Genomic DNA, 16,082 nt, shown 5'->3' with positions numbered 1-16,082 from the left:
CATTTATCCTTGTTAGCTAACTAATCCAAAATACTTAAAACAGAAGGCTGTACTTAGTTTTGGTAGTTCGTAAGGTGCTGGTTCTCAGTTTTGCTACTTCCATTAAGCCATTAAAATAATGTGTACCTAGCCTGGAATAAATTTACTAAATGAAACACAGCAATCAAAAAATAACAGGAGATGGGAAAAGAAAGGAAATATTCATGTCTCCTCAGAGGAAGATTAATCTCTGCTATCTTCATAAAGAGAAAAGATAGATAATATTGGCACTTTTTTTTGTTGGTGAGATGAAAGAGGTACTATTTGGCCTCTCATAAGTGATAGGAGCAGAATTAGGCCATTCAGCCCATCAGGTCCACTCTGCCATTCAATAATGACTGATCTATCTCTCTCTCCTAACCCCATTCTCCTGCCTTCTCCCCATAACACCTGACACCCATACTAATCAAGAATCTATCCATTTCTGCCTTAGAAATATCCATTGACTTGGCCTCCACAGCCTTCTGTGGCAATGAATTCTACAGATTAACCACCCACACATTCCCTGCTAGCAGTCACAATACTTTTTACCTTTCAAAGCTATAAGCTGCACAGCTTAGTTCAATTGGGATACAAGGAAATGCAGGAGCTGGTTCACAAAAAAAAGGAGTAACTCAGCAAGCCAGGCAACATCTCTGGAGAAAATGGATAGATGATGTTTCAGGTCAGGACCTTTCTTCTTCAGAAGAAATCCAAAATGTCACCTATCCATATTCTTCAGAGATGCTGACTCTTTTATTATGGATAGCATGCAAACAAAAGATTTTCACTGTAATTCGGTACATGTGCCAATAATATACAAAATTAAATTAAATCTTATTTAGTTTTAATTTTGTTGACTTTAGTGTAGAAACAAAGAACTGCAGGTACCAGTTAATACAAAAAAAAGACACAACGTGCTGGAATAACTCAGTGGGTCAGGCAGCTTAATGTACTCAAAATGAAATGCAGATGTTGGCTGATACCAAGGTTAGACACAAACTGCTGGAGTAACTCAGCGGGTCTGGCAGTATCTCTGGAGAACATGGATCGGTGATGTTTCGGGTCGGGATCTGTCTTCAGACCTATCTGCATGCTGATCTATATCAGTGAACATGCATGTGCGTGTGTGGTTGTGTAACAAATAAGGGCCCAAGGAAAAATGCTACCGCTCCACGCAACAAGGCCTTTGATCACATTCCAAATGTATCCATTTAAAAATAACCTGTGTTGCGTGATAGAATCTCCAGGTCTCGAATCTTGACTGGTGAAGTTTAGCTGGCAGTGTGCAGACATATATTAATATATCTGCTGGGCTCCCGCACTGCAGTCTGAACTCTTGCAATGAATGAATCATTGTACTTAGGGTTGAATTACAGTTTAAGAATTTGCAGTGACAGGCGTGAGGAGCAGGCATAATGAGATCATTGTCTCTTGCCAACATGCCCACCTCTCCTAAACTCCTGCCACTCTATCCCGTTAGACATTCAGCAGATTGTAATGCCCCTTTCAAGCACCACTCTCACTATGAGCTCGTACAACAGGCGCACTGTTCCCCTGGTCGTGAACTGATACCGAATATTTTCCAAAGCAGTCAGGAAAATATGTTGGTGTCGTGTTGAATCGGGCTCTGCGGGGGAAGTTAATACCATGCTCAACGTGATAAATGAAAACATCAGGACACATTTTGGTTCGCAGGATGTGTGAATACATTTGTGTTGGCACAGGACAGGCATTGGCATGAACTGTCCACTTACAAAGCCCAGCATATGGGGAGATAAGGAGTTACCACCCAGCGCATCGGGTCCATGCCATTTTCCTGGCGCCATCGATGATCCTTGCGAGGTCTCTCCCTTGGTCGTTGGCTGGACAAATGCCAGGCAGCTTCCAGGCCAATATTAGCACGCAGGTCAGGATGGGCGAGGTTTACGGGGAGAGCAAGACTAACCAAACAAATATTTTCATCAAAGACCAAGCTTTCTTTCCAAACACCAATTTTAAGGAAATAAAGATACAAAGTGCTGGAGTAACTCAGCAGGTCAGGCAGCACCCATGGAGAACATGGACAGATGATGTTTTGAGTGCGGACGGAAAGTTTGAAAAGAGGGGGGTGGGCAGGAAAGGGGGATTTTTAATATGTAGATTGGACAATTTTAAACAAATGATGGCCAATTAAACTTTTAGATTAGTCTAGGTTAGTTTAGAGATACAGCATGAAAGCAGGCCCTTCGGCCCACGGAGTCCGTGCAAGTCATCAGTCACCCGTTCACACTAGTTCTGTGCTGTCCTGCTTTCTCATACAGTACACTGTAGGTTGCACAATATAACTGAGCACATGACTGCCTCCATGTGTCTGCATGTCCTATACGAAGGCAGAATCCAGAACCAACATCCAGAAGATGTTTGACACACTGACTGGGCAAGTTGGGCCAAAGGCCTGTTTCCATGCTGTATTACACTATGACTCTGACCCCATGACTCTATGATGTAACTTCTTCAAAATTGAAATATATTTTTTTTAATTCTCAGGAACATTCCTTTACTTAGACTTAGTACCTCCCGCACTGTTGAGTGCATTGGGCAGCAAGCTTACGCCATTCTGTTTGGATATGTGCGACGTCTTCCACCCTCGATAGGCTTGCATCCCGGGCTTCCAAATCCTTCTGCAATGTTCGTCTCCATGTGAGTTTTGGTTGGCCTCTTTTCCTTCTTCCGTCAGCTTGCCATGTCATTGCTATCTTAGATGCACGTTCTGGTGAAATTCTGAGTACATGTCCTGCAGATTTCATCCTGCGTCCCTCTATGTCTATTGCTAAATTTTTGTAAGGTGTCCTTGACACTCTTGAAAGGCGCCCATAAATAAAATTTATTATTATTATTATTATTATGTCCTGGCTGTTGCAGTTTCTCGGTAGATCTCCTCGTTCGTGATGTGGTCTTCGGGATCTTCCTCAAGCAGCGTTGCTGGAATGCATCCAATTTATTTTTCATCTTCACATTGATTTTCCACGTCTCACTGGCATAGAGGGCTGTAGGGAGGAACATTACCAGATAGAAATTAGGTCTGGTGACAAAACACTTGGCTGATGGGTTACAGTTATTCTGCCTCCACTCTGTGGAGCGCAAGCACACTTTCCCTTCAGGATTACATCATGGAAACACGGCAATGGGCAAATGTGGACATCCCTCAAGTCGCCGGATATGAACAATACAAAAGTGTTATTCATGTTGGAAGCATATGTTCAGATCATAGTGGAACAGGCAGGATAATTTCCAACCTAACCTATGCTCCATAAAAAAATATTTATTCCAGATTACAAATACACTCATATTTCGTTTCCATTCCTTTTCTCCAGAGATACTGTCTGACCCGCTGAGTTACTCCAGCTTTTTGGGCCTATCTATAATTTATTTTAGAGATACTGCGCGGTAACAGGCCCTTTGGCCCATGGAGTACCCAAACGACCAGCGATCCCCGCACATCAACACTATCCCACACACACTAGAGACAATTTACATTTTGTACCAAGCCAATTAACCTACAAACCTGCACGTCTTTGGAGTGCGAGAGGAAACTGGAGCTTCCAGAGAATACCCATCCAGATCAAGGGGAGAAGGTATAAATTCCGTACTGACAGTGCCAATAGTCAGGATCGAACCTGGATCTCTGGCACTGTAAGGCAGCAACTCTACCGCCATGCTGCCCTCATCTTATCCTCACTGAAATTGTGTTGGTAACCAGTAATATCCGATTAATCCAATGAACCTCGTTTTTCTCCAGTAAGAGATGCTAAAATTGATTTGAGGCTAACCCAATTTAACGGTATTTGCAAATAAAAATTTAAGAGCCATCTCTATGCATAATTTATTATAGCAGAATAATGGCCCCATAGCAGAAGTGTCCACATGGCGGGGCTGGAAACTGGAAGCAACCTGAGCTAATTCTGCAACCACCATCATCCATGGCGGCAAGTGATGGCTCCCACTGATTGTTGCCGGAAGCTTGCGCCCTTTTCAGGACAGACGATGACAGTGAGCGAGGTCAACGTTTGTAACAAGATGGACATGAAAAGAAGAAAAAGCAGAATAATGAACTGTTCTGAAGAGAAAGAAAAAACCTCCAGTAACCCACAAGGCTACAAAACATATTTGAAATCCATAGCTGGTTCAGTGTTTCATGAAAGCAAAATACTGACACAAAGGTTTACAAATCCTAACAATGGAACAATAGGAAAAAAATCTGGTTGGCTTCTCACAAAATGATTAGGAGGAGAAGGTTTAAGCAATGCATCTGGAGATTGCTTTCCCTGATTCTTCATTACCCTTTAATGTTCTTAGTTTTCTTAGTTGCAATTATAACTAATGAAATATTTGTGAAGTCAAATACTACATCTGTAAATAGAATCTGCTATTAATGGAGCCTTTTCTTGCAAACTTGAAATACCATGGAGCATTTAAAAGGCAACATGAGGGGATATTATTACTTTAATTAATCAGTTTTTATTATAATTGCATCCATTCAATCATTAAGAAGGCTTGTGCTCGGAAGCACTCATGCTGGAGTTGCTGGTGAGAATAACTGTGGTGCAGGGAGGCAAAAACAAATTTGCAATGTCAGTATTGATAATATGTTGCGGAGAAAGAAATGTCCGAATCAATTGAGCCTCATCTGGGCAATTGGACAAATTCAGGCTTCCAGCAGGACTAGGCCGACTCCTGATAAATTTGCCCTTATTATCGCTATTGATGTTTGAATTTCTTCAGGTTGTTGTTACATGGGCACCAGGCAGCGACAGTGGTTCCATGACCTGCTTCAATCCATAATCTACACCTGTTAGTGCTTACCCTTGTTGCCTTCTGAGTATGTTTCAGCTAAAAGGTTAACAAAAGATTTGTCTGAGAAAACAGGCTGGCTCTTTACTCCTGCAGCAACAGATCAATGCAGAGTAAATAACCTTTTCTACCTTATTTCCCAGAGCACTATTGATCTCCAAGATTTTTTTTTCCTTCCTTTTTCCTTCAGTGCTCCTGTCTGCTAACCCCTGGGACTCTAACGATCGCCTCATATTGGACATGCTAACTGGCATATTATGACAGCTAGCGTTTTGTCACTCTGTGCATTGCTATATAAAAGTGTCTGCTCTGAGTCCCAGCCTCGCGATTCGGCAACATGGCGATGAAAATGTGAAACACCACGATTTTTCTTTTTCTTTTCCTGCTGCTTCCTTTCCGCAATTAATTCCTTGCGTCTCTTCCCAAACGCAGAACCGGGACCAACAGCGAATGTCGGGAAAGCGGGCCTTCACGGAACACATTTAAATGTGTTTATTTGCAGGGTAAGTCTTCCTTCTAAGCCGGCAGTAAACCAAAAGAGCTACTATGGTTTTGATAGACATTGGTCGAGGGTAGCAAGACATCCCAAAATTGTGCCCTCAATTATGACAGGAATCAGAACTCGAGTAAAATAATTGTGATTTTTTCTTTAACTTTATAAGCTTTATTTACCAAAAGTAGAAGCAGGTAATTTTAAGATTCTAAGGATGTAGTTGATGTGCAATAGAAGAAATATTGGACATTTTGTGTGTATCCTCAATGCTAGTCTAATTTTATTGAACTGTAGCTATCATTTATACATCTCAGTTACACATTTTGATGGTTAGCTAGCAAAACCATGCTGTTAAACCACAGTGTAGATGCATCAATCTTATTGAATGTTATCTGTATAAAAATCACCGGACTTATCTCTCCTCAGCAGGATAATGTTGCTTCCATTTTATGATATAATATTTGAAATAGGTATATTTACTCCACTTCATGATGCCTAACAAGGTAGGGGTGAAAACTATTTCAAACAGAAACCAATTCTCAAGCATTTAGCAATACACACAGATGACATATTATTTTAGACATAATTCTGAAGACTTGTTTTACAATTTTATTTAAATGGATTCAAAATGACTGCACAATGAAAGGTTACAGCAACAAGATACTGTTGATAATATTATGCTCTCAACAATGCCAAAAGGTTAAAACATTACACAGATCTGCACAAACAGTGAGTTTGATACATTCAGAGAAAAATGCTCCAAAACTTTTTTTCCCCCTTTTAATCTTCTTTGTATAATAAGCTGGTGCTCTGATGTATTACTATCAAAACTATTATTGGTAACAATCTATAATGGCTGAGATTACTTGACAAGCATTTGTTATCAAGGATTAAAATGACTTTTAAAATATTGTTCCGTTTTCAGTTCTAACATGTTAAACAAATTCTCGAGATTACCATTGTATATATTCCTTAAAAGAAAAAAGACATGCAAATACAGACCAACAGTTTAATCAAAATGTTATTGCAGGATGATTCCTACATTGTGGTATTTTTCACAAATCAATTTAATTTTTCATAAATTGCACAGACAATTTATTGCACAAGGGTTAGAAGAGTCTTTTGGGGAAAAGCGCTGTGTATTTTAGGTTTACGGTGGATTTTATATATGAAGATGGCAATGTTTGGTATTTAGCTTGTTTCTAAGCTATTCTGGAGCTGCCAAATCCAGAACTGCTTTAGATACATTTGCAAAACTGTGACGTGCATTTGAGAAGGATAGAGGTGATCAGGTTATCTCCTAGGACCTAGACCAACGATGCTTCTGAGAAAGACAAGGCTGTTTTAATTTCTCAAAGCTTGAAGGAAATGTCCGTCCACCTTGTCAATTGTGAACTAAACCTAAACTAAGCGGCAAAGAAATTCCACAAAGATAGATGCAAAATGCTGGAGTAACTCAGCGGATCAGGCAGCATCTCTGGAGAGAAGGAATAGATGACGTTTCGGGTCGACACCCTTCTTCAGACTGAGAGTCAGGGGAAAGGGAAACGAGAGATATCGATGGTGAGACAGAGAGATATAGAACAAATGAATGAAAGATATGCGAAAGAGTAACGATGATACAAGAATCAGGCCATTGTTGGCTGTGGGCTAGGTGAAGCCAATGAGTTGGGTTGGGGAGGGATGGAGAGAGAGCAGGGATGCAAGGGTTACTTGAAGTTAGAGAAATCAATACTTATACCGCTGGGTTGTAAGTTGCCCCAGCAAAATATGAGGCGTTGTTTCTCCAATTTGCATTTGGCAAAATACATGAACGACTGAATCAAATAACAAGGAGGTAAAGAAGATAAAAGTGGAAAATGGAATAAGGTTACTGCTGAACCGTTTACCACAATATTGATTTTCCCTTTCTTTTATTCCCGATGAGTATCTTTTTTCTCCTTGCTGTTAATGACTGATTACAGCCTTTACCTTTATGATGACAACACCACTAATATTGTCAACACTTTGTCAATTGATCAATGCACTACAAAGTCATATTTGTTTCCCATGCCACTAAAAAACATTGCCTCTAATTGAAAAACGATGGGACACTTTACAGGAGATACAACAAACTGCAGATGCTGCGATCTTGAGCAAAGCACAGAGTGCTGGAGGAACTCAGGGGTTTAGGCAGTCTGAGGAAGGGTCCCCACCCCGAATGGTCATCTGTCCATTCTCTTCACAGATGATGCCTGACCCGCTGAGTTCCTCCAGCATTATGTGTTGTACACGTTACAGGACATGTTTGATGTGTGGAGATATTGCCCTGTGATTTAGAGTCATAGAGAGTCATAGAGTGATACAGTGGGGAAACAGGCCCGACTTGCCCAAGCTGGCCAACATGTCCCAGCTACACTAGTCCCACCTACCTGTGTTTGCCCCATATTGTTCCAAACCTGTCAAACCCATGATCTCTCGAAGATCTGTTCAGTCTGGGTGGATTCATGAAGTTTAAATTTCAAAATAAATCCTGTCCTTTATTCTAGTTTAGGTTAGTTTAGAGATACATCGTGCGAACAGGCCCTTCAGCCCACCCTTCTCCCTGCTACCTGTGTGGGTTTTCTCCAGATGCTCCGGTTTCCTCACACATTCCAAAGACGTACAGGTTTGCAGATTACTTGGCTTGGTGAAATTGTAAATTGCCCCTAGTGTTTGCAGGATAGTGTTAATGTGCGGGGATCGCTGGTCGGCGCGGACTCAGTGGGCCGAAGGGCCTGATTCCGTGCTGGATCTCTAAACTAAGCTATAAAAGTGGGTACTTACAATCAGCTTTAGATTCTGGCTGTTCCAACAATACCCGCAACCTGTGTATGACTTATTCAAAATAACTTTAAATAAGGAACTGTCTTGTTCAATTCTCTGCCATGTTGTCTTGAAGTTGCAATTTCTTACAGGGAATTTGGCATGTGGGCTTGTAGATTTATTGGCCGCTGTACAATTGGCCCTAATGTGTAGGGAGTGGATACGAAAGTGGGATTTCTGGTATAGTTTAATTTAGAGATACAGCATGGAAACAGGCCATTCGGCCCATCAAGTTCACGATGACCAACGATCGCCTGTACACTAGTTCTATCCTACACACAAGCGACCATTCGCAGAAGCCAATTAACCTACAAACCTGCACGTCTTTGGAGTGTGGGAGGAAATTGGAGCACCCGAAGAAAACCCATGGAATAACAGGGAGAACGTACAAACTCCACACAGACAGCACCCGAGGTCAGGATTGAACCGGGGTCAGTGGCGCTGCGAGGCAGCAACTCTTCTGCTGCACCCCTGTGCCCTGTGCTCTGTGGAGTTCACCCAGAGAAAACCCATGCAGTCACAGGGAGAACGTACATACTCTGTACAGACTCTGATGGCATCGAACTGGCGTGCATGGCTGCTCGCTGGTTGGCATGGAGTCAGTGGGCCGAAGGGCCTGTTTCCATGCTGTATCTCTAAACTAAACTAAACTAAACTAAAGTAAACTAATAGAAACAGCAATTAAAAGCAGAATCTGTGCGTGAGATGGCCTCACAGTGGAATAGGCCTTGGTGTTCAGCAACTGGCAAGGTAAAATGAGGATTGATAGTAAGCGACGTTTAGTGTGGTGCTGAAACGTTCAACGAATGAGTGCGTTAACTATTGTAGCCGTGCATCTAAAGGTTATACTACTTACAAGGAGACATAGGACTGTTGAATATACAATTTTTAATTCAACAGTGTCCTATTTGTATAAATTATTCAGATACAATAGCCGGAATACTGGGCTATTTCCTTCAGTTTCCCAGAATCACCTCAGTTAACTTTGCAAAAATTATGTTTGTGATATTTTGACTGGGGACTAATTTAGGTTTATAAGAAAATAACTACGTCTTAAAATTGGCAAGTTGGTGTGGACTCAAACCAAGAAAGATTACTATTATTGCCCCATAAAGATAAAACTATCCGGCTGATTTCAATTGATTGTAGTAACCTGGTGTTGGAATTGGAATTTAACACCATGCCAACTTATTAACCATCCATTATTTAAATGTAATTATTGTTGAGGAGGTTTTCAAGACGGTGGCAAAAGTGAGAAAGCTCAAATTTAAACTATCAGTGCAGCAGACATTGCTCACATGGTGTATTACATAAAGAAAGTCTGAAATGGGTACCAAAGGATTAGACAATTAGATAAGGGGAGGGGGGACCTCATTGAAACTTATCGAATAGTTAAAGGCCTGGATAGAGTGGATGTGGAAAGGATGTTTCCACTCGTGGGAGAGTCTAGAACCAGAGGCCATCGCCTCAGAATTTAAGGATGTACCTTCAGGAAGGAGATGAGGTGGAGTTTCTTCTGTCACAGGGCGGTGAATCTGTGGAATTATTTTCCACAGAAGGCTGTGGAGGACAAGTCAATAGATAATTTTAAGGCAGAGATAGACAAATTCTTGATTAGTACGGGTGTCAGGGGTTATGGGGAGAAGGCCTGTTTCCGCGCTATATCTCTAAACTAAACTAAACCAGGCTCCCAACATCGCCGAGATAGAATGTGAATGTTAAACACGTGCTCATAGTTTATAGCAAGGAGTCACACATGCACTATAAAAAGATCAATACACAGTCAAACAGTGCAATCTGTCTCTTAGTTCACTCACAAGAAAGACTTAGATAACTCACTCATAAAACAGAAAGTTGATTACCTGGCTGATGGTATGTTATCATCCATTAAGTGTATCCTACTTCAATCTGTGATTCACAGCTCTCATCCGCTACAAACGTTAATCTTACGCAAAAGTATGTTTTTCATTTAAGATCATGATAACATCATGAGACAAATAGATCGGGTAGATGCACAGAATCTCTTGCCCAGAGTAGGGGAATCAAGGACCAGAGGATATGGGTTTAAGGTGAAGGGGGAAAGATTTAATAGGAACTGAGAGGTTACTTTTTCATACAAAGGGTGGTGGTGTATGGAGCAAGCAAGCCATCATACAGAACATTGAGGCTTACATACAAAAATCCCAACAATTTAAAAAAAAAAAAAAAAAAAAAAAAAAAAAAAAAAAAGAAACAGTTAGGACCCCCTCCCCTTATTTACATGGAACCTTTTTCACACAAGTTTGGAGGGAGCAAGATGCCAGTAATGCGGGACTATCCCATGGGGGCAGTTAACAGGTACATGTTGGCCCAAGTTTGGAGGGATATGGATCAAATGCGGGCAATGGGGGCTAGTGTTGCTGGGATATGTTGGCCAGTGTGGGCAAGTTGGGCCGAAGGGCTTGTTTCCACGCAATATCACTCTGTGATTTTATGACACTATCGACTTTCTATGTATAATTTGTTTAGTGGCTGTATACAACCAGTATAATTAAAAAGGCATTAAATAACTCGTACATATAGGCTAGTCGTTATCCACGCACTATTTTCAGAGTGCTGTTTAATATATTTGCATAAATTCCTGGTTGTTGCAGTTTTAATCCAATCTATAATGTGTTTTAAATGGATTAACAATTGTATTTAAACAATGCTCAGGCTTTTATGAATAGGTGTTAACCAGATGGCAAGCACGATAAATTAAACCTGTTCATTTTTTAATATATTTGTATCTTTTTCAGGTTTATATGTTAATAGTATGTGAGATCGTAAATGCACATCATGAACTTGCATGTAATAAATAGTGCAGATTTTCCTGTGGTATGTGCATTGGCTTGTGAGCAATTTTGGGCACAATATCTGAGGAAAGATGTGCTGGCCCTGGAGAGGGTCCAGAGGAGGTTTACAAGAATGATCCCAGGAATGAGTAGGTTAACCTATGATGAGCGTTTGTCGGCACTGGGCATGTGCTCACTGTAGTTTAGAAGAACGAGGGGAGGACCTCATTGAAACATACAGGATAGTGAAAGGCTTGGGTAGAGTAGATGCGGAGAGGATGTTTTGACTAGTTGGAGTCTAGGACCAGAAGTCATAGCCTCAGAATTAAAGGACATTTTTTTCGGGAAAGAGATGAGGAGAATTTTCTTTAGTCCGATGTTTTCTCCCACATTCCAAAGACGTACAGGTTTGTAGGTTAATTGGCTACTTGGTATAAATATAAATCATCCCTTGTGTGTGTAGGTTCATGTTAGTTTGCTGGGATCGCTGGTCGGTGCGGATTCGGTGGGCCGAAGGGCCTGTTTCTGCATTGTATCTCTACACTAAACTAAACAAAGGGTCGCTTAATTTGTGGCGCCAACTTGTGTCCTTCAAGTGTCAATGTTTTTAACAGTACAGAGTCTTATCTTTGTCTTAGACAGACACAAAATGCTGGAGTAACTCAGCAGGATAGGGAGCATCTCTGGAGAGAAGGAATGGGTGACGTTTCAGGTCGAGACAATTCTCCATTCCTTCTCTCCAGAGATGCTGCCTGTCCCGCTGAATTGCTCCAGCATTTTGTGTCTATCCGTGACGGGCGAGCCAGGCATGCTGTCCACGACTCACCTGGACCTTCCTTCTTACGTCAACATCTTCAGTGAAGGAACCTCTAATCGTGGGATGGACTGAGGAGATAGAGGAGCATATGGATTGCAATGTGAATTGCTCCGCTGTTTATTCCCTGTGAGTCTGTTGATCCTCTCACCAAAAAAGCAGGGAGACATTAATTATGCTTCCACCTCTACAAAATTAAAATATGAAGTGATTGGGACTTTTGGGATCTCTTCAAAACAGAGATCAATAGAGTTGTGGAGGTTATGGGGCCAACAAGGTCTATCTATAGGGACAGTGCAGGAAATTGTGCTGAGGTAGAAGATCAGGCACCTTCTTGATGAATGCAGAGCAGACCCGGGCCAAATCATTGCTCTTGCTCCTATTGGTAATTGATTTGAATTGATTAAGTGACACAGCGTGGCAACAGGCCGCTGAGTCCACTCCAACCATGGCTCACACTAACGAGGTCCGTCTTATCCCACTTTCACATCCACTCCCTACGCACTAAGCGGCAATTTGCAGAGGGGCAATTAACCTACAAACCCGCACGTCTTTGTGTGCGATGTGCGATGAAACCGGAGCACCCAGAGGAAACCCACACAGTCACAGGGAGAACGTGCAAACTCCGTAGAGAGGGCATCCGAGGTCAGCATCAAACACGTGGTCTCGGGTATGGTAAGGCAGCCACTGTGCCGACCCTTATGTTCCTGTGCTTTTAACAAAATAACCAAGTAAATAGATTTCAATAAATAGAGGCCAAATGAAGGAAATGATGCATTTGATGAAAGCGACCGGCATTACTACAACCTGTTTGCTTCCATTACTTCACCTGAAAATATTCCAAATGTTTATCATGCTCTAAATAAAGAATTACTTCCTAATTGCTGTTCCAAATTTACTTTCCATTAATTTGCATTTATGTCCTGCAGTCCTATTAGTTAATTTGCTAATTATAAGATAATTTTTTTTTGCGGTCCCAGTGCTGAAGTGTTGAAAATGGTAGGCTTCAGGCTTTGGCTGTATGTAACCTGGAAGCACACAGCCTCGATAGATCTCCTTAGGTACGTGTGTTCAGCATTCAAGGTGAACTCCTAGTATGGATTAAGTCGATTGCTGGGAGCTCACCCCGGCTGGAAGAGGAGAGTGCCTTGTACAAGGGCTAGGGTTTAAACAGATGCTCCAAATTAACAATAAATGGGTCTGGTCCCACGGGCCAAAAAATCAGCTGGTGTGAAATTGGATTTGGCAGCACCCGTTTTCGGACACCACGAGCTTTCTTACAGCTCTCAAATGGAATCGGAGTTGTGTGCATGCACATCCGAAACGGGTTTCTAGAGGCGCCATTTTGGTGAAGCATTCGAAAACAGAATTAGAACCTAGATTCGATCCTCACTATAGGTGCCGTCTGTACGGGGTTTGGACTTTTGTCCTTGTGACTTTTTCACCCAGAGAGTTGTGAATCTGTGCAATTCTGCCACAGAATGCAGTGGAAGCCAAATCACTGGATGTTGTCACGGGAGAGGGATATGGGGAGAAAGCAAGAACGGGGTACTGATTTGTGGATGATCAGCCATGATAATATTGAATGGCGGTGCTGGCTCGAAGGGCCGAATGGGCCCTATGTTCCATGTTTCTATAGTTCTATATTTATAGTGAGCGGTGTCACACATACTTCAGCAACACCAATATCACTTTGTTATTCCTCTTTTCTTTATGGGCTTTGCAGTTCATTTGTATATGAAACATCTTAATTCATCTATTGCATCTTCCTGATTGGGGCCAGACCTTGTTCGGCTTCCTTTCATCTGTGGACACACAAGATGCTGGAGACTTGAGCAAAAACACAACATTCTTTCACCTGACATGCAGTACCTCTGACTTCCATTGTTGCCCCATTTCCCCCGGTTCTGTGCTGAAGATGACAAACAACGGACAACTGGTACAATTAATTATGTCTACCTACCCTGCCCAGAAATATGAATGAATGTATAAATGTGTGTATATGTATATTTACACACACTCTCCTCTTCCAGCCGGCGTGAGCTCCCAGCAATGGATGGTGCATATGGATTAATGGATGTGTATATATATGTGTGTGTGAATGTATATGAATGAATTAGTGTAAAAGCTTCTCCGTGGATTGTCACCTTGTCGTGGTGGAGAAGCTTGTGTGGCCCTGAGATCCTGAGAGCGATGCCGTCTGGAGCTGTGCTCTTGGTAGGGCCACCCATGGCGGTAAGGTCGAGGGGGAGGACTCTGACAAAGAGCAATCCAACCAAGACCTCAACGGTGGAACAGGCAGAGGACGATGGCTGACTTTCGTGGAGCTTCACAACGGCTGGGAAGGAGGATGAAGGCTGCAGCAGAAAAGGGTCTCCGGTCGTCTTGGACTCCATGCCACTGCATCCTGACCCAGATCTGTCAAGGACTGTGTGGTGGCTGTCAGTGCACCAGTCTCCCCACGTTAAACAAAGTCACGCATTGGCTTCCTCCAACCCTGGAGACACCCATGGTCAGCCATGACCGAGGGGGGCCTAAGAAGTGAAAAAAATAAACAAATCATACATGTGAATTAATGTATATGGATGAATGGATTGTATATGCATCTATGTGTATGTGTGTGTGTGTGTGTATATGAATGATGTATATGAATGTATGTGCGTATATATATGTGTGTGTATATATATGAATGATGTATATGAATATATATGTGTATATATATATATGAGTGTGTATATATGAATGATGTATGTGCATGTATATATATATGAGTGTATATATGAATGATATATATAAATATATGTGCATACATATATATGAGTGTGTATATATGAATGTATGTGCATGTATATATATGAGTGTGTATATATGAATGTATGTGCATGTATATACATATATGAGTGTGTATATATGAATGATGTATATGAATGTATGTGTATATATATATATATATATATATATGAGTGTGTATATATGAATGTATGTGCATGTATATACATATATGAGTGTGTATATATGAATGTATGTGCATGTATATATATATATGAGTGTGTATATATGAATGATGTATATGAATGTATATATATATATACATATATATATATATATGGGTGTGTGTACATGTGTGTGCATATATATATGTGTGTGTGTATATATATGTGTGTATATATATATATATATATATATATGTATATATATGTATATATATGAGTGTGTATATATGAATGATGTACATGAATGAATGGAATTGGATTTTGAAGCAGTTCCAGGATGAGTGTCATTTGTCATTCTGCGTTAGCTTGGCGTAATTGTAACAATTGGCATCCTTTGTACAATAGCTCTTCAAATAACTTGCCATAATTATAGAAACTGGCACGGTTGTACAGTTGCTGTAGGTGACACAGCTGCCGCAATCCAAATTAAACCGTGGTTAGTCATGGCCTGACTCAGTCGGAACAAGCGCGATCATTAACAAAGGTAGGATCATTAAATGGGCACAGTTGGCGAGGTGGCAGCATCCTTGAAAACATCCACATCTGGCAGCAGTGAATGGCAATGGTGAGGCCTACTGCTACGCCTGGTTTGTTGGACACAAATATTACATGTTGTCATCAGTAATATTGCATATTGTCAAGCTGGCATCCTTCATCCCGTGGGTGTTAGCAAAATATCGGAAAAAAATACTGCCGCGTAACTTTGTGTAATTACGTTGGCATTCCAATAAATTTGTAGGAAAGAAAGATAGCAAGAATTACTGTATGTTAATGACCATATTTTCTGCCTACCTGACACCTAAATCTCCAATTTGTATTCTTTTTCGGGCTGTGATACGCTGAATATTGGCAATCTCCTGCACGGGATAATGCCATTCCTGGATATTTAATTACTACTTTTTCGACAATCCATATGCCACATAAATAATGCATAGCACCTTGTAAAGTAAATGAGTGCAGGATTTCGGTTAGTCCTTTTTTGTTGTTGTAGTAAACTGACATTTCTCTGGCCTTTCTAGAGGCTGCACATAAAGGCTACTAATGTACACGAAGGAACTGCAGATGCTGGTTTAAACCAAAGGTAGACGCAAAATGCTGGAGTAACTCAGCGGGACAGGCAGCATCTCTGGAGAAAAGGAAAAGGAATAGGTGAATAGATAGACGAGGGGGAAGAGCCTCGACCCGAAGTGTCACCCATTCCTTATCTCCAAAGATGCTGTCTGACCGGCTGAGTTACTCCAGGTTTTACAGTCTATTGCGGGACAGGCAGCATC

General features: G+C 41.3%; 1 long non-coding RNA gene across 1 annotated transcript in view; it reads left to right on the top strand.

The window, feature by feature from the left end:
• Positions 1-16,082, top strand: part of LOC129712556 (uncharacterized) — a 378,151-nt gene that overhangs the window by 92,945 nt on the left and 269,124 nt on the right. The window contains exon 3 of the long non-coding RNA XR_008726088.1: positions 5,284-5,354. This is a non-coding gene — a long non-coding RNA (uncharacterized LOC129712556). The remainder of the gene's footprint in view (positions 1-5,283; positions 5,355-16,082) is intronic.

This window comes from Leucoraja erinacea, chromosome 33 (assembly GCF_028641065.1).
Source record: "Leucoraja erinacea ecotype New England chromosome 33, Leri_hhj_1, whole genome shotgun sequence".
Classification (NCBI taxonomy): Eukaryota; Metazoa; Chordata; class Chondrichthyes; order Rajiformes; family Rajidae; genus Leucoraja; species Leucoraja erinaceus.
Note: the sequence above shows the minus strand (reverse complement) of the source record. Positions and strands in the feature narration are given on the sequence as shown.